Genomic DNA, 26,751 nt, shown 5'->3' with positions numbered 1-26,751 from the left:
TACTCCGGTTAGGATGGATGCCACTTTACTCCACTTCGCTGGATCGCCGGAGCAGGCAAAGTGCGCTCTTTCTTGGAGTAGTTTGGTATCCAATGATTTCCTGAATAGTCTTTCATGAATCTCGAACATTGTCCATTCATGGCATTGAAGTTGGCGCACGTAGTTGTTAAAATCCACAGGGAGGTCTTCACCGTCCGATGGCGGTTGGCGGTTGCGGGGCGGTTGCGGGACGGGATCATGGGTTTGCCTCAGTTGTTTGTAGATGCGGCCACTGGCAAGGGCTTGTTTGAAGGCGATCCGTAGCACTGTGACTAGGCACATGTTAGGTACCAATGTCTAAGTATATCTTTCTCTGCTGCATTAACGATGGCAGTTACAACGGTGTTAACGATGGCAACACCTCACTTCATCACTTCATTTTTTTCTGAACGACAAAGTAAATGCATGTGGAACCATTTGGGGGCGGTGAATCCTCCTCGGTGCAGTTCACCTTCTGAACTGCAGCGACACACACACACACACACACACACACACACACACACACACACACACACACACACACACACACACACACACACACACACACACACACACACACACAACCCGGCCTCGACACGGCTTTGTTTCTGTAAAGTCCTGTGGCTGTCTTCTGGAAGAAGGAAGGACAGTGCAGGTCCGCAGGTCGGTTGAAGTAGGCCTACCTGTTGGATGACTGAGAGTATCCCAGAAAGCTGGGTTGGAATTCATTGCCGTTGATGAATTCATTTTTATTTGAGAAGGGCTTCCGTGGGATACCGACGGGTGAATTTTAGATTCTTTGCTTGGACCAGTTGGACTGCAGAAAAGGGGGGATTTCTAATTCCGGTCTTGGTATCTTGAGAAAACGGGCTTCTCGCACTTTTGAATAGATAAGTTTCTTGGTTGGAGTACCGCATGAGTTGGTATTTTGAGGAGTTTCTTGTTTGTTCGTGATCTGGTCGAGTGTGTATGTGATTAGCCATTATTTTGAAGGAATAGACTAGTTGTGCGAAGCATCGTTTGTATGGGTTCAATGCCCTAAACGTGATTCAATTAAGCTGCAGATATTAGATCTGGAGGTGGGGCCAGTCTTTAATTCTGATCTTGGTGCTTTGTGGCAATCATTCTTGTTTGAAATTCTGGTTGATTCATTATCCATCCGACTGTTCATGTTTTAATCAAAAGGCCAGTTTTTGGCACTCGGTCGACTTTTTCTTTGTAATTGATTGCAAACAATTCGGACATTTTTTAATGTAAGATAAAGAAATTGTATGAACCGGCTTATTGTCTGTATTTAAGTCGTGTTAGGATTAAGTTACCTCGGAGGTTTTTACGACCCGGTTCATTTTTGTTGTTGTTGATTCTGTCATAAATAAATTAGGCGGACAGTGAATAGTTAAATTTGTTTAAAGTAGTTGATAATCATAAATAAATTAGACGGATAGAGAATAGTTAATTTGTTGAAGTACTGAATAAATGTGTAAATCTTCTTTGACTTAAACCACATCGCGCTGACTCTAACTGAACGTGCACGAGCAAACACACAGGGGACGAGCAGGAGCCTGCAGGCCGGTGTTAAAGATAACAGTGAAGGGTGGGGGCCACATTCCAACCTTCGGGAGGGAGACGAGCACTTGGGAAGAGTTCACATTTGTAGCTTAGAGATAGCAAAGTATAGAAAATAACTAGTAGAATAAACTCAAATAAATTTTATTAATAAATAGTGTACTTCAGAATAGATAAATAAAATAAATAAAGTAATAAAGTAATAATTAAAAATGGCACCAACGGCGGTAGAGATTTTGAGTAGAGACCGTCTATTGCTCAAAGGTGAGATGAAAAAGATCTCTGAGAAATGGGAAGAAAGGACAGAAGGAGCAGGCACTATATGGCCCATAGGAGGGACTTTTGATCCAATAATGTATAGGGACATGGAGGTAGTGATAAGGAATTACATAGATAACAGAAGTGGAAAAACGGCCTTAGCAAAGAGGGACAGGGAAAAGTTAGTTTTAGCTTTGTTCCTAGAGGAAGGAGAGAGATGGCGAACATTACAGAGAGTGGCGGGAGAAATAATAGCTAATAACAACAAGGCTCAACCATTGCCTCTGACGGTTGAGTCGCCGCTGCACAAACTAGTATCATTGTACCCATTGCTAAAAGACAACGTAGAATCTAAAGGGGAAGTCACACTAGATGAAGGAGATAATAAATGTAACACACAGGGGAGGAGGGGCGCACCCATACACATGGACTGTTATGAGGGGATCAGGAAAGCAAGGGAAGAGTGTAACAATACTGACATTAATTCTAGTGAGAGTAAAGATGAGGACGAAGATGGGGCAAGTGGTGTTGAGCACAGTAATGAAGATGTGAAAGATGGCAATGAGCAGGTTTGCGAGGGGCCTTCTCCGGGAAAGAAAAGGAGAGGAAAGAGATCAGTAAAGAGAACGAAGGCTCAGAGGAGGCAGAAAAAAAGGAGTGATAGAGATGGGGAAGAGAGTTTCCGTGCGTTTCGAGGGCCAGAGGAGCCTTGCTGTAGTGCAGCATTATGGGACTCCCTGGCACTCGAAACACAGGGGAGACCAAGGAGATCACAGAGAGAAGAAAAAGCACCCGAAACTTCTCCGGGAAATTATCCTACTCTAGTCAACGGACAACAGGTCCATTATCAACCGTGGGGTTCACAGGACTTGGAGGAAGTCATTTCTAAACTCCCTAACATAATTAACGGGGCGTCTAAATGGATTAGAACATTTGAGGAGCTCACAGTGGGAAAGCTAATTGCAGTGGGTGACCTGAAAGCTCTGTTGGCAAGAGTATTGGGGTTATCCAAGATGGAGTTTGTACTGAGGAATGGAGGGTTGAATATACTGGATGGAAAGTATGATGAGACTACACTTGATCATTACAGAGGGGCGTTGTGGGCCACACTCAGGAGGGAGTTCCCGGTCCACATGGATCCTAAAGACATGAGAGTTCTCCCCATTGGTGACACAGAGAACCCTGCATCCTACCTGCAGGCCCAAGTAGACAGATGGCGCATGGAGACGGATGAGGATCCTGAGATCCATCCGGTGTTCTCTGTCATGTTTAGAAACTCTGTGATAGAGACACTTCCCAGCCAAATCAAAGCCAAGCTAGAGGATGTGGTTGGACTGTCTACATCAGGATCTCATAGAAATTTTAATGACCATTTAGTTCATGCAGTGGATGAATATCGTCAGAATAAACAAAGAATACAGGAACAAAGCAAAGAGGTCCAGAGGAAGCTATATCAGCTTCAGCTGGAAGATCTCACAAGGAAGGAAAGAGATAAGAAGAGACAGGCAGGTGTTTTAGAACCAGCTGCTGTAATTTCGCAAGCCGCCCAGCAGGGCGCACTTCAAAACCAATATCCACGATTGGCATTTTCTCTCCCAGTACAGCCTCAGAGCCAACTGTCACCTACTCTACCTGTTACACATGTACACATCCATAATTATGGGAACCCCACAAATAAAAATAGACAGAATCAGTACAAGGGGCCCCAAGGACAGTTTAGAAACAATCAACAACCAGGATCCCAAGGACAACGCAGAGGTCCTTTAATATGTTATGGGTGCAACCAGGAAGGACATTCTAAGAAGGATTGTTTAACTAACCCTTTTCCACCACAGCAAACACAGGGTAACAGCGACCAGGGACAGGCAGGTCCCTATATGGGTCAGGGATACTAGGGGTGCCCAGAGAATCCACAGGGGGAGGGTCAGCTTGTAGCAATCACAAAACAAGCTGATCAGGAACCAATACTGCAGGTTCTGACAAATTATAGAGGCACGCCAATGATGGCCCACACTGGAGCCACTTACACACTATACCTCTCACCTCCCCATGGCAGGAAAATTCACCAAAACTTTAGGATTCTCGGAACACACGCAGTTAATGCCTATGACAGCTCCTATGACAGATGAAGTGATTTGTGAAGAGTGAGACAGAGAAGAGGAAGAGTGTGTGGATTTGGCAACGAGAAGTGACGATGAGATTGGAGAAGGCTTTCCGGTTAGAATTTTCTTTGGGGAGATTCATATTTTTCGATGGCCTTTTTAAGATTAATTAAGATTGAGAGTTAGAGAGAAGGAACGTAAGTAAGGAAAAACCCGCAGGTGGGGGCTGGACAGAGAGACAACAGAGAGAAAGAGATTGAATTTGCATTGTGCCTAATAGATTATTTGTGCGTTTGGATGTACTCTGTAATTGGTTCCTGAATGTAACCCATGTCCACTGTTTTAGAAAAAACCTAGAACCACCACTGGGATTGGTGATTCTGTGGTTCTTGGAGACTCTCCATCGCGTCGGAACATCATGTGGTATATATCATTACATCTTGGTACACAGAGCACTGGTGAGACAACGGGTTGGATCAGAGAGAGAAGGTGTTTGGAGAAGGGAGAGGAATGTATAGAAAGCAAAAAGGGAGGATGCGGACCGACCCGGAGGTAATAAATCAGCGGAGAGGTGGCTGGGTGCGTTTAGCTCAGGAGGTAGAGCAGTTGTCTAGTAACCAAAGGGTTGCTGGTTCGATCCCCATCTCTCCTAGCTGAGTGTTGATGTGTCCCTGAGTAAGTTAGATGGTGATCACAGGATTTAGGAATAATTATCTAGACTCCAAAACATGAGCAATTAGCGTTAAAAATTGTCTGCACACCACACTCCACAGGAGTCAATGGGTTCAATGGCACCAAGGTAAAGTGACTCATCAAAGGAGGAGCAGACCCAACCCATGGACTCTGCGTGGATAGGTGGATGTTATTTTGGTGCTTGGACCTGACGAGGTCTAGGTGCCAAGATAACAACACAAATAAAATATTTCCTTTAGAAATTATGTTAATAGACACATTTATTAAAAGTGATCTTATAATTTAGAAAAAACAATCGGCAATACTTAAAAATTAGACCGAATAAGTATGATAAAACGTTATCCAAATTTCTAAGTTAGGTTATCCACAATGACAAATGTCATCTAAAATAAATAAGTAAAATAAAATAAGAAAGGGTGTGTGTGAGCCTGTTCTCGTGTGTGTGTCAGGGCCGCCGAGGTAGGGGAGAATCCTCTCCTACTCCGAGTGATGGAGTACACAAGGGGATACACAAGCACACTTCAGATAAAACAATATGGTTAATTAGTAAATAGAAACAATGTATCAATTCAGTGTTGAATAAACTAGTTAAGATCAACATAGAGGGTTTGGGTTTGGTATAGTAGTGAATCAGAATATGGAGAACATTAAATGTAAGCAATGGGTAGAATAAAAGGTTTAATTAGGTCGTCCAATTTAAATAGATAGTGAAGGGCAATCGGGTAGGGTTATGAAGAGAATTGTGATTTTGAGTAACGGTTAAGACAAAAGTGAGTCGCCCAATATTGAAAATGCAAGTTTTAATATTGTGATTTTTGTTTTCTTTCACATCTCCCTAGTTAAGGACAATAGTTGGATTGACGCCACATCTGCTGGGAAGGAGTCATACATGCTATGTTGTCAAATTGGATTCAGAAGTAGTGGGTTTACCTTCAAATGCCACTAATGCTGCTGCAACACTTTAATAATTTTAACTATGATAAATTATATTTTGTTTTATAGTCGCCCCGATGTGTATTCATGACGCACACATATGGCTGCATAAGGCAGATGCGGCTGAAGACTCTGTCTCCATCCCTCCACTTTGCGTATTGGGCCCATATTGGGCTTTGGATTTGGACATACTGGTTTCGATTTCCCTTCCCAAAAGATTGGTTTCAGTTTGCTGATGCTTAAGGTTACACGTTTCGACGTTGGTTGCACCAACGACGTTCTTAGATTTGCTTATCATTTAATGCGCATGGTTTTGACCATTGCGCAAGGGGGGAGGTATTGAGGAGAATTAGATTTTTTTTTTTTAAAACAAGGTTTTTCTTCACCATACTTGCAAACAATGATTGACATCCAGCTAAATGAGTGTGAAATATTTGAAAAAACAGTGTTCAACAGATGGGTAGAAGCAGTCCCATCAAGAAGACCAAAGTACGGTTACGGTAATCAAGGTTCTGACTAGAGAAGTCATGCCAAGGTTTGGAATTCCGTCACAAATTAGCTCAGGCGACAGAGCAGCGTTTATTCAGAAAACAATCAAACAAGTGATTTAACATCTGCATGTCAAACAAAGATTAGGCTGTGTCTACATTCCTCAAACCACAAGGTATGGTGGGGAGAGGAATCGGACGCTTAAGACAAAGATTAACAAAATTAAATTAGAGTACTAAATTAAAGGACTAATGCACTACGACTGACACTAATGAGTTATCGCATGAAAACTAACCGAACGACGCATCTATCCCCGCATGAAATGCTTACGGGTCGACCCATGCCTTCACCTGTCATTCGAGGGCCTCACAAAGGACCTCCATTGGAACAATTGGAAACTGAGTTAAGACGCTATTTGGGACAACTAACTGGCATACACAGGCTTATTTTTCAACAAGAGAAAGACAGAGTTCCAGAGTTGGAGAAGGAGCCACCAAGGGGGGTGGAGCCAGGTGACCAAGTGTATCTCAGGATGTTCAGGAGAAAGTGGAACTAGCCCAGGAGAGAAGGACCATACAAAGTCACCAACGCAACACCAACAGCCATCCAAGTGGAAGGAAGTGCCACGTGGTAGCATCTCAACCACTGCACAAAAGCCGCTCAACCCAAGTCCAGGGATGAGTGTGAGGAGGAGGAGCCAGACGCAGACACACCTGGGGCTGACCAGCCGCCCCAGGACCAGATCCAGTCGAGCCAAGAGATTCAGCAACATGATGTTGCTGAAAATGGGGAGCCTGTTTCTGATCCTTTACGGGTTGTGCCAGATTCCGCTGGCACAAGGTCAGACCCCGAGGAAGAATGAAACCATGGAGACAACACAGACCTGGAAGAGCCAGGAATCAGGGGCTGGTACTGAAGGAAGCCTAAGAGAAACACAGGACAATCCGGCCCCAACTCACTCAGGAATAGTCAACAAGAAAGGGAAAATAGTCTTATATGCTCAGATACCACCGCGAGACCAAGTTAATGAATTTGTGTTTACTGTTATGTCGGATAACCAACCGTTATGTGCATTAACCTTCCGCCAGAATCATGAACATGCGCATAGGAAAGATCGGTGTGAATTCTAGTTTGTATTCTACATTTGATAGATCTTTTTGCCTTAAACAGGTTTAAAATCCTGAGAATTATACAGGTTGAGATTCCTGAACATGCTTAAAGGTTTTTAATGATGATCAAATGTAGTGCAAAATATAGCCTAAACGACTGTTATGTTTTTTGTTATGATCTTATCAGAACCAAAAAAGGGGGGATTTGTGGTAGAAATTACTGATTATATGCTATGGTAAACTGTGATTATTATGAGGTCTTTTATACCTAATAGTGGAAAACACACGGTGCCTAGGTGTCTGGGCTTAGAACAGATGGAGCCCCCCTAAAAGGAGCAGGGCTATCTTTGGGCTATCTTTGCTGACCATTTGTTGTCTATTTTCTGACCATTCAGGTTAAAATGGATTTATGACTGAATGGAGGCAGTTTGTGAACGACAGTGACTCTATAGATCCACTCAGGCTGTTGTCGTTGTTGTTTTTCTGCACGATAAAGTCTTTTGTCAATTCTTGCTCCAGACCCCTCGATTTATTTTGCACTCTCTCTCTTAAATGAGTCTAAGTGTTTTATATCTCGATTAATCTCCGACAGTACACTTTTTTGCCCGAAAATAACCAGCTATAACTGGGAGTACAAGAGGGAAGAAGGGTGCGAAAACACGTGTTTCCCAGGAACGCACCATATGTATTTAGGATGAGTTTAACAGGTCAATCTCCTCATCAGTAAAACGCTAGAACTACTGCGGTCCAGTGGCCGGTAGAATACAGTTGTATTCGTTTGTTGTATGGTGAGCAGACATTGTAAAACATTGCATTCCCTTGGTATCCAAGCAGTAGAGATCAGTGCCTGTAGCCCCTTTGTTGAATTGTGCCCATTCTCGTGTGATGCCCCTTGCTTGCTGAGATGCACACTCGAGTTACAGTGCGTGCATTTATAGTTATGAATGGGCGGCCATGTATTAGTCCACTGTCCTTTCTCTATAATAGGTCCATGGTATTTACACACATAACTGATGCTATCTACCTTAACATTAGCGACAATAACTTGGCTGTTAGCTGTAGCGCTAAAGCAACATTATGATGCTAACAAGGCAACCATTTACAGTAAAGCAACACAATGATATGGCGTTAGTTAACTTACTTTTTCGAGGTTTGTAGCTGAGCCGAGGAGAGTTGGTACTGATCCAGACTTGATTTTCAGACGTTGAGCAAGTCCAGCTCTGTATTGGCCCAGTTGAGGAAGCAGTCGTCGCTGAAATGTTTGGCGCTGCCGTGTCCTCGCAACGGGACGGCCATATGTTCCTGATCTTATCTGACTCCCGCGCTGCGTTTGTAGCCAGTGGGCGTGGCCTATGACGTATTGGCCCGGCTTCCTCATCTGTCTAAAGATGCTGCCAGAGGAGCCATAATAGAGAGAGAAGAGTTGCGACCATAGATATATATATTAACTAGATGCCCTACAGCGGCATCTAGAACGAGGCATCTAGGTAATATATATGTCTATGGTTGTGACACTCTCTGATCTCGCCGGCAGTGTCGTCACGTGGTTCATGTAAGGCTGTATAGTTCAAGAACAGGCCGCGCTGCCGTGTTCTTCAATGGGACTGCCAGCAGCGATTGCAATATTGAATGGTAAATATAAATTAAAAAACACCAGTACTTTTCTGACCATTGTTGCATATTTGTAAACGTCACTTTTACATTTGGAGTGGTAGGGTGACAACTGCAAGCTACATAGATACGTTAAGTTTGAGGGAAAGCTTCACGTTCGTGTTAGCATGGGTAGCACTAGGCTACTGACTTTAGTGGCTTAACCTTACTACATCTGTTCTGAAATCAGAATCAAAAGTATCACATATATTAAAGAATAACAAATGCAAGTATTTTTTTTTTTAAACAATGGGTCAGACAACAAGAATGTGTGTGTGTGTGTGTGTGTGTGTGTGTGTGTGTGTGTGTGTGTGTGTGTGTGTGTGTGTGTGTGTGTGTGTGTGTGTGTGTGTGTGTGTGTGTCCAACTTGAAAAACAACAACAAAGTGAAGGAACAGGGATGAATATTGTGTTAACAAGAGAGGAATGCGCTGAGGAAAGGAGACAATTAAAAAAGCAATACAAGTAAAATGGACCACTGGCTATAAAACCCTGCAACAAATGCAGATTCCACTGTCTAACATCTGCACGCTGCAAAGAGAGTAGGCACCAAGTAAAGCCGGGGCCCCGTTTCCCGAAAGCATCGTTAGCCTAAGTGGATCGCAGAGTGGGTCGTACGAGCATCGTACAGTTTTCACACCGTTTCCCGAAAGCATCGTTGGTAACGAATGTCTTGAAAATGCTCGTAGCTAACGAGTGCTCCAGGGTACTCGTAGGACGCTAAGAGCATCGTTAGCCTACTATAGAGTGAACTCATTATTGCATGCGGGTGTCTTCATTCATAAAAAAAATAAAACATTCGGGAGTATGCAATAATACAAAAGAGGTCAGAGACTCCGTGCACAGCCCCGCCTTCCCAGTGAACCAAGAAACCCCGCGCCGTGACGAATGGGGGATTTAACCCCCTCGGTTTAACACAGGAAACTTGAGATAAGAAGGTGAAATCGCTGGGCGTGCCAATAAGCTGCGATCGAACCGGCTCGGCAGTTTAGAAAGACCTATAGCCAGGGTTCGAGTTAGGTGGGAGGCAGTGGGAGCTTCCGATTATGAGCTGCTACTTGCCAAACAAAAAAATAGCCTGACTTCACAAGGTGTCTTTTTATAATTTATTTGTTGATAAAGTTGATCAGCAGAGAAATAGTTAGCCAAAGACGTTGACGTCGCTTAACAACCGAAGACCCTGGCGTTGTTGTGAAGGTCCCATGCAAGTGAACGGAGCGTTCCACGGCATTGAGAAGAGCCGTGTCATAATAGCCCATATTTACGTCCTATATTCCCCCCCCCCCCGTCAAAATTCAGCGCAAGGCCGGTGCGGTCTCCCCCAACCGTCAACAACTTTAAGAGACCCCCACAGAGATGGAATCATAACTTGAACCCTGCCTATAGCCAACTTCATCCTGCCCTACAACAATATGGGCAGGATCCAAGCTCTCCTAATCGAGTCAGCAATAGCCGCGTTTGAATGATAATGTATGAATGGAACGTTGCATTTTTAATGTCTACAAATATTCTACAAATAAACCCTGTAGTACACATTCCAGGCCCATAAGGGGCGCTACTTCTGTTACAGAAATCCAGAAGAAATTAAATAAGAAGAAGAGCCGAGCATGCGCATAAGGCTGCCCTTATGCGCATGCTCGCATGTGATTTCTGAGACTCCGCGGGCTTAAGAGCCATTGGCTAAGAGGTCGAGGGGTGGGGCGATGATGCATGGTTTGCGGTTTCAGGCGTACACACGAATCCAAAACGAAACCGGGTAGATTTGAAACCACCTCCGAGGGTGGTTTCAGAAGTTTGCGGTTTTGGTCAGCGGATTCGCCGGCTTCGTGCGTACGGAAGGCCGAACCGTACAAGACCTTTGCGGTTTCGCCCTGAAATCGGCTTTGTGTGAACGGGGCCTAAGATAAATGTAGTTGTCACACAAGCTATTTTGGATTTTTGTAATATGGAATTAGTTCAGGGGGGGGAAATGCCGTGAATAAATTTATGCACAGTGCGTTCAGGATCCGGACTGATATGTCGACCTAGGCTTAATCAATTGTGTTTTAATATCTTTAGCATTCATATTATTGCAATCTATTCTTTTCGTAGGCTACTCTGAGGTTGGCCTTGATGGGGAGATATTTTAACCCTTTTTAACCCCATTTTCCTGCGACATTCCTGCGTCCCCCCCCTGCGTCATAGCCCGTTTCAGAACCATGTCAGTGGACAGGTACAATCCTACGATCGTCGTGAGTGCAGCGAATGCGCGTTCACGTTAAGAGGAGTTTCGGGAAACGCTCCAAAGAAATTATCGATGGTTCGAAAGATCCATCGGGAGAATGATCTTACGAGCAAAGATCCATCGTTATCGGGAAGCGGGGCCCTGGACCCAGTGTTTGAGATGCCAGATATATCAGGCTGAGGTTTGTGGAACCAAAAACAAGTGGGAACAAGGACTAAGAACAACAAAGCAAACATACAGTAAGTGAACAAGAACAGCAAAGTAAAGCCAGGGGGTATCACTAAATAAAACAATGTTAGTCATGTGTGCAACAAGAACAACAAATGTGTAAACAGGTGTGCGTGTATGTCTAACTTGTAAAACAAGGACAAAGTGAAGGAACAGGGAGGAATATTATAAGTTATTAATATACAAAGAAAATACTAGTTAAGGATAGTAAAGTGCATCAGGTCGAAAGGAAGGACAACAATCGCAGCAGTCGCCGCCGCCACCAACACCACCAACAGCCGTCGCCAGCATAAGCCGCCACCACTAGCAGCAGAAGGCGACACCACCATCCTTCGCCACCACCAGCCAGCTCAAGCAGCCATCGCCTCAAGCAGCAGCGACCTGCAGCAGCAGTGTTATCCGGCACCAGCCAGCTCAAGCCACCAGCAGCAGCAGCAGCCACCATCAGCAGCATCCACCATCAGCCGCATACACATAACCGCTACGTCAGTGACACAATTAGGCCTAGGTATTTTTTATTCATACTATAGCTGTGAGAATTGTTCAGAAAAATCACCTCCATAGTCGCCCTGGAGTCACAGGGCGACCGTCTCCTGCAAGACTCAGGGAAACCTATTATAGGACATTCTGTCCAGAAATTAAACATTTAGAAGAGTACGTGACACTTTGCTTTGATAGTTATATACCTCAGATTGGAGATTGATTGTCGGCAGCTCCTCCAAAATAATGTTTGTACCTTCAACTAAAAATGACAATTAATTTACACTCAATCATTTCACATTTGATTAGCAAGACAATTATTGATGTCCATTGCCAATACATGAATACATACTCATTACAAAGGCCTTGGAAGTCGAGGCAGTGGGGTCAGAGGACACCCCCCCCCCTTCCACTCCTACCATCATCGGCCGACCTTCGTTATTGGCGAGAGCCAGCTCCTCCGAAGTGGTGAAGGGCAGTGGAGCGGTCCCCCTCCCAGTCTTATTATTGGTTTTCTTTTTATTTGCTGCAGGTAATCAACATGTGACTAAAGGTTGGAGCCTAGGCCATTGCCAATCATAGGCTAGATTCACCTGAAATTATTCAAATGGATGCTTACAACTTACCACATAAAATATTATTTTAATATTTATTTTTGACTTGGCCCCATGTTCGTAGGAGCGTGCTGGCACCACATCTATGGGGGTAAAAGGCATGATGATGCAAGATATTTTTTAGACAATGTGCAGAATCTTTTCACTTACGAATAAACACGGACGGCTATTTTTTGCCAGCACGCCGCCCTAGCCATATTATGGACAACTGTGTTCCCCTTGGCTGTGATTTGGACTTTGAATTCCTCGTAGGAATTCATAATAATACACCACGCACGCTCGATTCACTTTGCATAAGGGGGAGTCAAATGACGTGATAAACACACCTTTTATGTGAATGCGCATTGAACCTGAAGCGGAAAACCTGGTTAGACTAATTGAATCTAAAGTGAGTGTCGTGGAACCATTTAACTCTGACTGCGAGTTGCGTCTCTGTCGAACCAGGTTTTCCCAAGAAAGCCTGTATGTTCAGCGAGGTTCGTGGTATACTCCCCTCACAAGTTTCCTTTGTATTTACCAACGATGTGAACGTTTCCTAATATTTTGCTGTTAGAAGAGTCAGAGAAATAAGTTCTTAATCACAGACATAAATTACTAAAATGAAAACAAAGCGAATCAAAAGCTGGAAAGTGTTTAATCCTGATGAAAAGAAAAACTTAAAGCAGTAATTTCGCCAAATACCGGACAGAGCTCTCAATCAAAGCGCCCCGTTACCCTGTGTGAAAGCACCCCATTGCCCTTGTGCTTGAGCAAGTGCACCCTCAAATTGCATGGGTCGCTGTAGCTGGCGTTCCAATGCACTAACAGGCAGGGCTTCTAACCGGAGTGATTCCTCATGTGGATCTTGAGTTGGCCTTTCTGACTGAAGCAATTCGTGCATTGGTCACACTTGTAGGGCTTCTCCTCGGAGTGAGTCCTCATGTGGATCTTCAGGTGGCCTTTCTGACTGAAGCACATCGTGCATTGGTCACACTTGTAGGGCTTCTCCCCAGAGTGAGTCCTCATGTGGCACTTGTGATGGAAAATCTACATGTTGTATTGTTTTGGTCTATATGAATTTAAGTTTTGTTGCTATTCTGTGTAATTTTATATAGTGTCTGCCTTCTGCTCTCCTTTTGGGTCATTTAAAGTGTGAACGTTCGATAGTCGTGTGATGCATTTTATTGCCTGCCTGTTCCTATCTTTTCGTGTGTCATCTCCCAAGCAATGCTTTGAAGTATGGGCCTTTTCCTCGACACTCTGGCTAGCGTAAACAAAGTCAGAGAGTTACATGTCACGGCCGCCGACCCCACCTTAGCCTCGGGTGGGGAGCTTCAACTGTAAAGATAACAATCTGGTTTCACATCCCGTTCTTGGAATCATGCTATTCTGCAAGGTTTTCTAAATATGTAATTCTTAGTGTTTCATGTGATGTAATCTTGTTTCACATTCCGTCCGTATTGTATGTAGTTTGGTTTGGGCCTGTTTTACTTGACCCCCTGGGGAGCGCAGAGAAGCAAAGGGTGATAAGGAACAGCCTCAACCACCTTTTCAACCTCTGAAGAAACTTCAATCAAAAGATTAACATCTGGTTAACAAAGGTTTCTGGTTTATTGGGGCCAACTGCCCTCAAGGGTCCGATCTAAGTGCATAAAAGCTCCTGACTTTAGCTACTCAGTGGACTTCTCCCCAGCGTACCTTGAGTATGAAGTAACACGCAAAGAGAAGCTCCCATCTGAGGCCTCAGATTATTGTAATGTATGCCTGTTATGTTGTTTGTTGATGCATGTTGTGATGTATCTTTGTTCGTACTTATTACAAATATATATAACCACTAATTGTCAACAGTATTGTGTGCTTTTTGCATCTAAATATCTCATCTGCTTAGACGCAATATCTGATATAGAAATTGCCACGACACACTTCAGGTGGTCTTTCAGACTGAAGCCCTTCGTGCATTGGTGTTAAAATGGACCCACAACTTAATTTTGACACCCACATCAAACACCTCTGTAAGACAGCTTTATACCACCTCAGGAACATCGCCAAACTCCGCCAATCACTCACCCTGGCTGATGCAGAGAAGCTCGTCCATGCCTTTGTCTCCTCCAGGTTGGACTACTGCAATGCACTCCTCATTGGGATCCCTGGCAAGAGCATCCAGAGGCTCCAATACATTCAAAACAGTGCTGCCAGGGTCCTGATGAGGGTGCGCAAGCATGACCACATCACCCCCATCCTGAAATCACTGCACTGGCTCCCTGTCTCACTCAGAATTGAGTACAAGGTCTCCCTCCTCACCCACCAGTGCCTTCACGGACTTGCCCCCCTCTACCTTCAGGAACTCCTCACCCCCCCGACAAACTCACGTACACTCCGTTCAGGATCCACTCACACCCTCCAAACCCGACATACGAAGCTGTGCACCATGGGTGATCGGGCCTTTTCTGCTGCTGCCCCTAGACTATGGAACGCCCTCCCTGACCACCTGAGGGCTCCACAGACTACAGCTCTTTTTAAACGGAACCTCAAAACCCATCTCTTTAAAAGAGAATTCAGCTAAACTTTCTTTGAGGTTCCCCCTTTTTTAATAGTTTTTAGGTATTTTTTTCTCTGAAGCACTTTGAGATTCTTGAATATAAAGTGCAGTATAAATAAAATTTATTATTATTATTATTATTATTGGTCACACTTGTAGGGCTTCTCCTCAGAGTGAGTCCTCATGTGGATATCAAGCTGGCCTTTCTGACTGAAGCGCTTCATGCATTGGTCGCACCTGTATGGCTTCTCGCCGGTGTGAGTCCTCATGTGGAATTTCAGGTGGCATGTCCGACGGAAGAACTTCGAGCATTGGTCACACCTGTAGGGCTTCTCCCCGGAGTGAGTCCTCATGTGGATCTTCAGGCCGCTTGTTAGACTGAAGCGCGTTGTGCATAGGTCACACTTGTAGGGCTTCTCACCGGAGTGAGTCATCAGGTGGAATTTCAGGTGGCTTTTGTGACGGAAGCACTTCGAGCATTGGTCACACCTGTAGGGCCTCTCCCCGGAGTGAGTCCTCATGTGGATCTTCAGGCTGCTTTTCAGACTGAAGCCCTTCGTGCATTGGTCACACTTGTAGGGCTTCTCCCCGGAGTGAGTCCTCATGTGGATCTTCAGGTCGCTTTTCCATTGGAAGAGCATCATGCATTGGGCGCACCTGTGCGGCTTCTCGTTGGCGTTGGTACACATGTTGATGATCATATTGGCATTGTTGGGAATAACCATTCCACACAAGACACCGGGCCGGCCCTTGCGGCCGCCCTGATGCCCAGTCAGCTCCTCAAGGCGGACGAGCCGCACGCTGCAGTTCAGGCTCTTGGCCACGCTGTGGTCAGCGGACAGCGAGCTCAAGGCCTCCAGTTCTGACGCGGCAGAGAGGGTGTCATGGCCCCCCCCCCCCAGTGGGCCCTCCCCTTGTCCGTAAACGCTCAGGATGCGCAGCTCCCCGCTGTGACTTGACATGTGGGAGGAGTCAGGGGCGTCCACACGCAGACTCTCCGAGGTGGCGCCGCGCTGCGTGCTGCAGTCTCTGATGTCATTGTCTTCTTCAGAGAGGAAAACAGAGAAAGAGAGAAAGTGATGGTTTTAATTAATCATTTTCACAAAGTATACAGTTTGTACTTTGTACACACTGGTGTATTGGAAGAATTATATTTTGACATTCTTTCTAACTTCTATTTGTTGATAATGCATTTTCCTTGTCCCCCTTTTGATGGTCAAGGGTTAAAGGCTCCTACTGAGAAGGCAGATTAGAGTACATTCTCAGTTGATCAAGGTTGTTTTCTTGCATAGATGCAATGTGTATTACTAACCTACAGCGGGCATGCCTCCACCAATATCCTCTTCAACCTTGATTGAAATGGTGTCTGGGGTCTGCTGCTTTCCACATAAGAAGGAAACACACGCAAGACATATTCTTTCATTTTCACAGAATAGATGTCAATCCCCACTAACGACAGATTAGTTGGGCATAAGACGGACATAATTGGCAGTCTAAGAACGTTTACTGAATCATAAAGGTGTGGGCTTTCTATGGGTTTGTTTTAGAGTTGTAACAGAGGAAGCCCCTCTTTTGGAGGGTGATTGAGAAGATGATTTCCAACCTGCACACTCAGCTCCTCGTGGCAGACCAGCCGCTCGCCGCGCTCCAGGCTCTTGGCCGCGCGGTGGGCTGCAGGCAGCGAGTTCAGGGCCTCCACTTCTGACGCGGTGAAGAGGGTGACATGGCCGTCCTCCGTCAGTGGGCCCTCCCCTTTTCCGTAGACGCTCAGAATCTTCAGCTCCTCGCTGTGACTGGACATGTCGGAGGAGCCAGGGGCGTCCTCACCCAGACTCTCTGAGGTGGCGCCGCGCTGAGTGCTACGGTCTACAAAGGCATCGCAGACATCTGCAGAGGGAGAAAAAAAGGAAAAAGTATATTTGCATAAAGGGAGGCGTTGTTTATTTGTACACGTGAAAGAAACTCTTTAAATGTATGTAACATTGAAAGAGGGTTTAAAATGTGTACTGCTGACAAAGATTCACAGTTTTGGAGGGACGTCTCCACCAGCACCCTCCTCCCTAGACTCAAAGCTCAAGTGGTTGGCCAGGTTAAGGATACTCGACGAACACCAGCGCAAAGTGATCTGAGCACCACGTGACATGCGATGTTTGAGAATGATAAACCAGCTCCTCTGTCTTGAAACCCTTCTGGGCTCTTGACTGATTCCATCTTTGAAAATTCAACTCCCAAGTTTGACTCGTGTTTTAGCAGGGCACTGGTCATGATGCTTTTCCAACGAGGACCAGGCTTTTTAGCGCAGAAAGAATCTAGCATCAGCCTAGAATTTATGCTGCCTAGAATCTACCAAATCAAAGAAAAAAAATACTCAATGAGTAATGTACACACCTTCACTTTTAAAATGGGGCTGCATAGACTTTAAGGATAGCTTTGTGCCTACAAATATGCGTTTCCAGGTTCTGTCTGGCAGGCAACATCCCTTGAGAGAAGCTGCTGAATGTAAGCACTTGATGAGCTGGCCTGCGTAGAGACAACAAAGAAAAATCAGTACTCCATTTTTTACCTTGTATGTTTTCCAGGTGCAAGTTGTAAGAAGATATAAGAAGCATGTTTAGTGAATTACATTAGCCTAATACTAAAAATGAGCTATATGAAATGATATTACATCCTTGATTTGTTTACAGATTTTATAGTTAATCTCAACAACCCAATACCATGACATCAAGCTCTGCAGAAATCAGCTAATAACCCTTTGATTTGAATCAGGTGTGAAGGGGAAAACATGCCTATAATAGTGTGTTCCAGGCACACTTTTTTGCTCGAAAATAACCAGCTATAACTGGGAGTACAAGAGGGTAGAAGGTTGCGAAAACACGGGTTCCCAGGAACGCACCATATGTATCTTGGATGAGTTTAACAGGTCATAAGGATCTCACCTTCAGTAAAACGCTAGAACTACTGCTGTCCAGTGGCCGGTAAAATACAATAGTTTGTAGTATGGTGAACAGACATTGTTAAACATTGCATTCCCTTGGTATCCAAGCAGTAGAGATCAGTGCCTGTACCCCCTTTGTTGAATTGTGCCCATTCTCGTGTGATGCCCCATGCTTGCTGAGATGCACACTCTACTTACAGTGTGTGTATTTATAGGAATTAATGGGCGGCCATGTATTAGTCCACTGTCCTTTCTCTATAATAGGTCCATGGTATTTACACACATAACTGATGCTATCTACCTTAACATCAGCGACAGTAGCTTGGCTGTTAGCTGTAGCGCTAAAGCAACATTATAATGCTAACAAGGTAACCATATACACTACAACAACACAATGATATGGCGTTAGTTAACTTTTTTAGAGGTTTTGTACATCCAAACACTGAGCAACTGCGATCATTCGCTCGTTTGCAAGCCACGTTGTCTCTCAAGGAAAGAACTGTGTACACGTTCTTAACTCATTTTCTCATGGGCGGTCGGGACAAATAATCTGGGCGGGCAAAATAAGAGGAAGGGGAGGTAACCTTTCCTCGTAATTTCCTTTTTTTTTATTAAAGGTCCCATGACATGAAAATCTCAATTTATGAGGTTTTCTAACATAAATATGAGTTCCCCTAGCCTGCCTATGGTCCCCCAGTGGCTAAAACTTGCGTTTGGTGTAAAACGAGCACTAGCTGTTCTGCTCGCCTTTGAAAAAACGGAGGCTCAAGCGCGCTGATTTGGAAATCTGTGCTCATGACGTCATGAGGAATCTCAGCTCCTCCCCTTACTCTGCCTGGCCCGCCCAGAGACGTTGGCCCGCCAATGAGACTCGACCGTGCGAGCGCCACATGTGTGTGTGTGAATACACACACTGTAACGCAAGTGTTTCTTGTCGGTTATTTGACGTGTCTTGTATTTCCACAACGAGACTGTCGTGGGGGTTATCTGAGCCATGGTTGAGAAGGAATTGGGGGAAAGGAACTTTGGTTTGACTCGCTGAAGTACATGAACTGCGACATGCCGCCGGTTGCCGCGAGGCACCATCGCCCGGCAGCGGGCAGCCGGCAGCAGGCAGCGCGCGGTTCAGTCGACTTCAGGTTGATGTGAAAGTGGAAGAACCAGAGACGTCGCAGAACCCGACAAAGTCGTTTGTGATTCATAATATCGTCTGGAGGCGCACACAATATGTTATATGATATAGATATCTATGTATTATATGATATTATTTAGATATAGAGCTCCAGGACTGTAACGCAAGTGTTGTACACTTCCTTGTTATTTGGATAACCGTTCTGCTGTTGGTGTGATGGCGCATCACGTCGGACTCTCGTCTCTGGTATTTCTACAACGAGACTCGTATTGGGGGTTATCTCAGCCAAGGTTGAGAATGAATTGGGGGGAAGGAACTTTGCCTTTGACTCCCTCAAGACCATGAACCACGACAAGGAGGAGAAAGGGATCTTTGCCGGGCAGCGCTTATGCACCTCCGCCTCCGGCGGTGGTCCCTCAGCGGGGCTCAAGCGGGAGACATTCGCCGCCAACAATCCCTTTCTCCTCCATGTCGTGGTTCATGTTCTTGAGGGAGTCAAAGCCAAAGTTCCTTCCCCCCAATTCATTCTCAACCATGGCTGAGATAACCCCCAATACGAGTCTCGTTGTAGAAATACCAGAGACGAGAGTCCGACGTGATGCGCCATCACACCAACAGCAGAACGGTTATCCAAATAACAAGGAAGTGTACAACACTTGCGTTACAGTCCTGGAGCTCTATATCTAAATAATATCATATAATACATAGATATCTATATCATATAACATATTGTGTGCGCCTCCAGACGATATTATGAATCACAAACGACTTTGTCGGGTTCTGCGACGTCTCTGGTTCTTCCACTTTCACATCAACCTGAAGTCGACTGAACCGCGCGCTGCCGGCTGCCGGGCGATGGTGCCTCGCGGCAACCGGCGGCATGTCGCAGTTCATGTACTTCAGCGAGTCAAACCAAAGTTCCTTTCCCCCAATTCCTTCTCAACCATGGCTCAGATAACCCCCACGACAGTCTCGTTGTGGAAATACAAGACAAGTCAAAGAACCAACAAGAAACACTTGCGTTACAGTGTGTGTATTCACATTGATGTGGACGTTGAAGAACCAGGAACGTCGGAGAACCCAACGCGGTCGTTTGAGATTCATAATATCGGCTCACACAGCTTTTGGCCGTGATAATATATATTATATGATATAGATATCTGTGTAGGCTATATGATAATATTTAGATATAGAGCTCCAGGACTCCCGTGTGTTCTAGAATATTTACAGAACACGGCTAAAGGGTGTGCGCCTCGCCATTGCGATACATCCACTGTAAACAGAGCGCATGGTGGCTGCAAGCTGCTCAGGGCCACACCCCCACCCTCCTCCTTGACACGCCCACCGAAACAGCGCATTTGGGGGAAGCTCAATGTGCGACTGGCTCGGAGTGGCTGTAACTCTGCACCACGGCTGAATTTAGGGAACGTCTTTGAATACTGTGTTAGTTGCCCACTAATACCTATATTAAAGAATACATAAAATAGCATGTCATGGGACCTTTAAACATGGTTAAAAATAATACAAACAGAATAAATGCAAGAAAAAATCCTAAGCAATAAATAATGAAGTTCCAATGATTCCGTTTTTTATAATTATGATGATGATGTTCAGCTCGTTTGTTAAAAGAAATCAAAGCTTTTGGACCAAACAATAACACAATATTTGAACGGACTAACCGAAACCATCAAACAAAAGAAAAACAGAAATTCCCTGAAGCAGCTCATAACAATTCATTATTTTTTTCTGAAGAATCTTTTGTTTTGATATGGTGGTACATTTTAAGCCTTTTGCATTGGTTCTAAGTTTCCCTCTGGCTTAGGAACTTTCCACACACACACACACACACACACACACCAAAATAATTAGTAAACAGAAAAAGAAGAGACCCGACACAAACCCAACCCCTGTACATGACCATACGACATAAGGAACGATAAATCATGGTAGGTTTGTTATCCTACCAAGAGGATTAAAGAAACACTTGACACTATACTGTGTCTTGTGTTTCAACTCATTGTAGTAATTTGGAGCTGATTGGACATTTCAGCAAATTAATCAAATAGGCTAACCATTACAACCTTCAAGTCACAACTCAAAACTCACCTGTTCAAACTCGCACACAACGTCTAACTGATCACTGTTTTGATTGTTTTGTTTTGTTTTGTCTTGTTTTTGTTTCATTTATTTCTTATTGCTTATGTTTATTTATTATTATTATTATTTATTTTTTTCACAATGTCGTTTTTTAAAAAATGTAAGATGACTATATGCTCTGTAAGGTGACCTTGGGTGTCTTGAAAGGCGCCTCTAAATTAAATGTATTATTATTATTATTATTATTACCTCCCTCAGCAGCATTCGTGCATTGCGCAACATAACTAGATGCAGAGAGAAGTGCCAGATAGTTAACTAGCAGAGTCGTAAAAACACTTTCTACCCATTTCAGTTGAGGAATTGGACTCCTCATGCAATGTTATACTTAAAAGGAACAAGTAAATTACATATTAATTAAGTCTTTTGGCATGTAGCATATAAAAAATATATATAACGGTCCCAAACTGCATTTGAAATTGACCTTGAGACTCGGGTAAAACACTATGGGACATTGATCATGATATGCCTCAAAATCGGAGTAAAGAACCATGAGTCAAATAGCAATGGCTAGTGGAATGAAAGTGAAAGCAGTTTAAGCTTATCCAGGCCCTGAAAGTCAGGATGTAGGCTATGAATCAGAATACATTTTTAGCTAGTGGGCATCCCAGAAACCAATTCTATATTTTCTTGGGGAGGACCCCCAACCATTACTGCACCCCACCCATGCATGGGATCACCAGCCGCCGCTGCAAACAGGGAGTGAAGGGGGACCAATGCTAGGAATCTTCTGACTTTGTCCCGTTAGAATAATGCTGCCTTCTAGAGGGAGGACCGGCCTAAACTGAGCATCGCTGAGATCTAGACATTTAACCAGGGACCTTTTAAAATGGATCATCTTCAACCATTATCGCCTATTATGATACAATCCATCCAAGGTAGTTAGCATTAAGCACACAGAATGGAAAGGTCAGTGGAAAGAACACAATCATGTATAATGTGGGGTTCAATAGCAGTCTATTTCACAAGTGAACTTTGCAGGCTTTTTGTAATAACAAAGATAACGGTAATGACAATGTTGTGGCAATGTCAAGCATAACTTTAATATACAAATATGAACCCTGTTTGAATAATGAATCAATATCAATGAAATTCTATCCATTCTCCATGGACCTAGAGATACCTTCCGCCCCCTCTAATTGAAAGGTGTTAAGATAGTTTGCATTTGCAACTGTGGGCAACAAGTTTGATACCGAGGCCAATCCAGACTTTGTTGCGTAGATTTCTTTAACTGTCTTGCAGCCATGTCCACTTCACCCATATTGTGAATTGCAATTTAATTTGGTCTCTCCTCTGGCCAATCCTAAACCCCACGAAGGCCCCTCCCCCTGACCTTTGTTTCCTTTGTATTTACCCACTATGTGCACGTTTTACCATAAGAATCATGTACACCCATCGTCTCATTGAATGTATGCTTGGTAACTTTGCTGCCTGTATCATCCCCTGATCAAGCTCTACATTAAATCAAATATTCTGCTGTCAGAAGTGTCCTAGAAATAAGTTATTCAACACAGACATCGATTATTAATAAAAACAGAAACCGAATCAAAAGTTGAAAGCGTTTAATCGTGATGAAAATAAAAACTAAAAGCAGTAATTTCAACCAATACCAAACAGAGGTCTCAATCAAAGCGTCCCGTTACCCCGTGCCAAACTGTGCTTGAGCATGTGCTTGGGTCGCTGTAGCTGGCGTTGCACTGCAGACACACGCAGGGCTTCTCCCCAGAGTGAGTCCTCATGTGGATCTTCAGATGGCCTTTCTGACTGAAGCACTTCATGCATTGGTCGCCCTTGTAGGGCTTCTCCCCGGAGTGAGTCCTCATGTTGTCTTCAGGGTGCCTTTCACAATGAAGCCCTTCGTGCATTGGTCACCCCTGTAGGGCTTCTCGCCGGTGTGAGTTCTCATGTGTATCTTCAGGTTGCCTTTCACATTGAAGCGCATCGTGCATTGGTCACACTTGTAGGGCTTCTCCCCAGAGTGAGTCCTCAGGTGGATCTTCAGGCTGCCTTTCACACTGAAGCACTTCGTGCATTGGTGACACCTGTAGGGCTTCTCGCCGGAGTGAGTCCTCATGTGGTTCTTCAGGTTGCTTGTCCGACTGAAGCGCTTCGTGCATTGGTCACACTTGTAGGGCATCTCGCCAGAGTGAGTCCTCAGGTGGTTCTTCAGGTTGCAGCCATGACTGAAGCGCTTCGTGCATTGGTCACACTTGTAGGGCTTCTCGCCGGAGTGAGTTCTCATGTGGGTCTTCAGGTGGTCTTTCAGACTGAAGCACTTCGGGCATTGGTCACACCTGTAGGGCTTCTCGCCGGAGTGAGTCCTCATGTGGGTTTTCAGGCTGCTTGTCCGACTGAAGCGCTTCGTGCATTGGTCACACTTGTAGGGCATCTCGCCGGAGTGAGTCATCATGTGGCGCTTCAGGTGGCTTGTTTGACTGAAGCGCTTCGGGCATTGGTCACACCTGTAGGGCTTCTCGCCGGAGTGAGTCCTCATGTGGGTCTTCAGGCTGCTTGTCCGACTGAAGCGCTTCGTGCATTGGTCACACTTGTAGGGCTTATCGCCGGAGTGAGTCCTCATGTGGACGTTCAGGTCGCCATGCCGAGCGAAGCGCTTTTTGCAATGGTCACAGCTGTAGGGTTTCTCCCCGGTGTGAGTCTTCATGTGGCCCTTCAGGTGTTCACTTAGACTGAAGCGCTTCCTGCATTGGTCACACCTGTGGGGTTTCTCGCCGGTGTGGGTCCTCATGTGCATCTTGAGGGTGTAGCTATGACTGTAGTGCTTTGCGCATTGGTCACACCTGGAGGGCTTCTCCCCGGAGTGCGTACTCATGTGGATTTTCAGGTTGCCTTTCTGACTGAAGCTCTTCGTGCATTGGTCACACCCGTACGGCTTCTCATCTGGTCGGGTCCTCATGTGTACGATCATATTGGCATTGTTGGGAGAAACCTTCCACCAACCATCCACCGCCAGTGGGCCCTCCCCTTGTCCGTAAACGCTCAGGATCCGCAGCTCCCTGCTGTGACTTGACATGTGGGAGGAGCCAGGGGCGTCCACACCCAGACCCTCCGAGGTGGCGTCGCGCTGCGTGCTGCAGTCTCTGATGTCATTGACGTCTTCTTCAGAGAGGAAACAAAGAGAGAAAGTAATGGTATTAATTAATTATTTGCACAAAGGGATACAGCATGTACTTTTACACACTGGTGTATTGGAAGAAGTATATTTTGACATTCTTTCTTTCTAACGTCTTTTTGTTTATTATGCATTTTCCTTGTTCCCCTTGGGGGGGGGTCAAGGGTCAAAGGCGTCAGCTGAGAAGGCACCGCTACGTCTCCGCCTTTTAAGGATGTGGGGAGGTCATAAAGACACAACCCAGGTCATCTGTGGTTTCCGATCACCTGCTTTACCAATACTGTAGTTATACTGGGAATCAGAGCGGATTCAGCATTCCTGACATCTGCCATGAAGAAGATGTAAATCATTCTACTATAAAACTGTATAGTAGTCCACCCTGTTTTAGCAGGGTGCCGGTCATGATGCTTTTCAAAAGAGGACCAGCGCAGTTAGAATCGAGTACATTCTCAGTTGGTAGGTCAGTTTGCTTGCATGGATGCAATGTTTATTACTAACCTACAGCGGGCAGGCCTCCACCAATATCCTCTTCAACCTTGATTGAAATGGTGTCTGGGGTCTCCGGCTTTCCACATAAAGAAGGAAACACATTTTCATTTCCATTCATTTGCACAGAATAGTTGTTAATCCCCCCTTACGTTAGACTGGGTTCCCCCAACCTGTTCTGACGGCGATTTGAATTCGCCCTTCATAAGGGTCAGGAGAAGAGCAATTCTTATCTTTCTGCTTCCGATACGTTTTTGGAGAAGCAGAGACTGTTTTTTGAGACCAAGATTGTATTGTAACAATGACGTAGGAAGGTTCATGAATATTCACAAACATTCGTGCTCATTCATTGAGCGTCACAAGACGAAATAACATTAAGCAGATAACACTTATTTTACAAATGACATTTATTAGCGTTGCTTACTTTATAATTGCATTGTATTTAATTGTTTAATGGCATTTAGCCAGTAAACTGAGTGTATTAACACAAGCTAGCTAAACTATGATACACTTTAAAACACTCAATACAAATATAAAGTAAAAAAAAGTGTTTGTATTATGTTATTTCTTCTTTGGCAACATGAGCGCGAATGTTTTTTGAAACCTGCCAAGCAACGGACAATCGTGTCGAACGATGACGTAATGTTTAGAACGCGAATTACGGAGGTGGAACAATTTTCACCCCGGTACAATTTTGGTGCGACAGCGCCAATCAACTAGTTGGCTTTTCCCCCTGGCGCCCTATTGGCTGGATTAACACAATGACAACAGGGAAGCGACGGTGTCACGTTAAAATTGTACCGGGGGCGAAAATTGTACCGGCCTACGTCATCGTTTGTTTACATCCTGACAACCTGCCCGGCAACAGACGACGCGATGCAGAAAACATGTTTCCAAACGACGAAATAACATAATACAGATTAGGGCCCGACCGATTTATCGGCCTGCCGATTTAATCGGCCGATTATAGCCTTTTTGAAAATAATCGGCATCGGCCAAAAAGACGCAGATTACAACCGATTTTTTTTATTTTTTATAAATGTTATTGCGATTAGTATCCTGCAGATTGCGCTCCTACTCGCCTTGCTAACTAACAACTTTAGCTGGAGTAAAAAAGAGGAGATTGAATTTTACCATACAACATGAAAGCACGCTCGCTCAGGCAGCTGCGCGCTCACCTCACCAATGTACACAAGACGCGTTGTTTGAGCATGTTGTGCCTGTTTTTCTTTAGGTCCCAGGCCATGTTAATTTGTTATACTGTAGACTCTAACGGTGAGACCATACTGCTCAGCACGCACGTGTTAGTCACTGCTCACGAGCGCAGCACATTGGGAGTTAGTTATTTATTTTACATTTTACATTACACTCATTTTTGACTGTAAATGTATTCTAAAACACTCGAAGGTTCTGCATTCAATTCACATATTCGTCAAAAGTGTTTAAAGTATATTTAAGCTATCAAAAACTACGTTTTATATGTTTTTTATTTTTTATATTTTTTATTTTTTTAATCGGCCGATTAAATCGTAATCGTAATTTTTCTCTGAAAATAATCGGCATCGGCACTCAAAAATCAATATCGGTCAGGCCCTAATACAGATAGCGGATCGCTATCTGTATTATGATAGATAGCGATAACAATTGTTTTTACTTTATATTTGTATTGTATTTAATTGTTTAATCGAAACAATAAAAAAAAATTGTTTTGCCCGCGAAACGGGCGATCGCGTCAAATGACGTAGGAGGGTTCTTGAAACATAATACAGATAACGGATCGCTAGATAACACTTGTTTTTACTTTATATTTGTATCGTATTTAATTGTTTAATCGAATTTAGCTAGTAAACTGAGTGTTTTAAGCAGGTTTCATAGTCTAGAATGTTCAAGAACCTTCCTACGTGATTTGACGCGTCATTTGACGCGATCGCCCGTTTTGCGGGCAATATTTTTTATTGTTTCGATTAAACAATTAAATACAATACAAATATAAAGTAAAAACAAGTGTTATCGCTATCTATCATACTACAGA

The 26,751-nt window shown here is 44.4% G+C and overlaps 1 protein-coding gene and 1 pseudogene across 1 annotated transcript in view; both read right to left on the bottom strand.

The window, feature by feature from the left end:
• Positions 1-15,022: 15,022 nt before the first annotated feature.
• LOC132455476 (zinc finger protein 431-like) lies at positions 15,023-25,633 on the bottom strand (annotated as a pseudogene).
• LOC132455272 (uncharacterized) overlaps positions 16,492-26,751 on the bottom strand; it is a 180,971-nt gene continuing 170,711 nt past the window's right edge. The window contains exon 3 of the transcript XR_009525149.1: positions 16,492-16,769. The gene's annotated coding sequence lies outside the window, so the exon portion shown is untranslated. The remainder of the gene's footprint in view (positions 16,770-26,751) is intronic.

Source organism: Gadus macrocephalus, chromosome 4 (genome assembly GCF_031168955.1).
Source record: "Gadus macrocephalus chromosome 4, ASM3116895v1".
NCBI classification, from domain to species: domain Eukaryota; kingdom Metazoa; phylum Chordata; class Actinopteri; order Gadiformes; family Gadidae; genus Gadus; species Gadus macrocephalus.
This window is presented reverse-complemented; position numbering and strand designations above follow the sequence as displayed.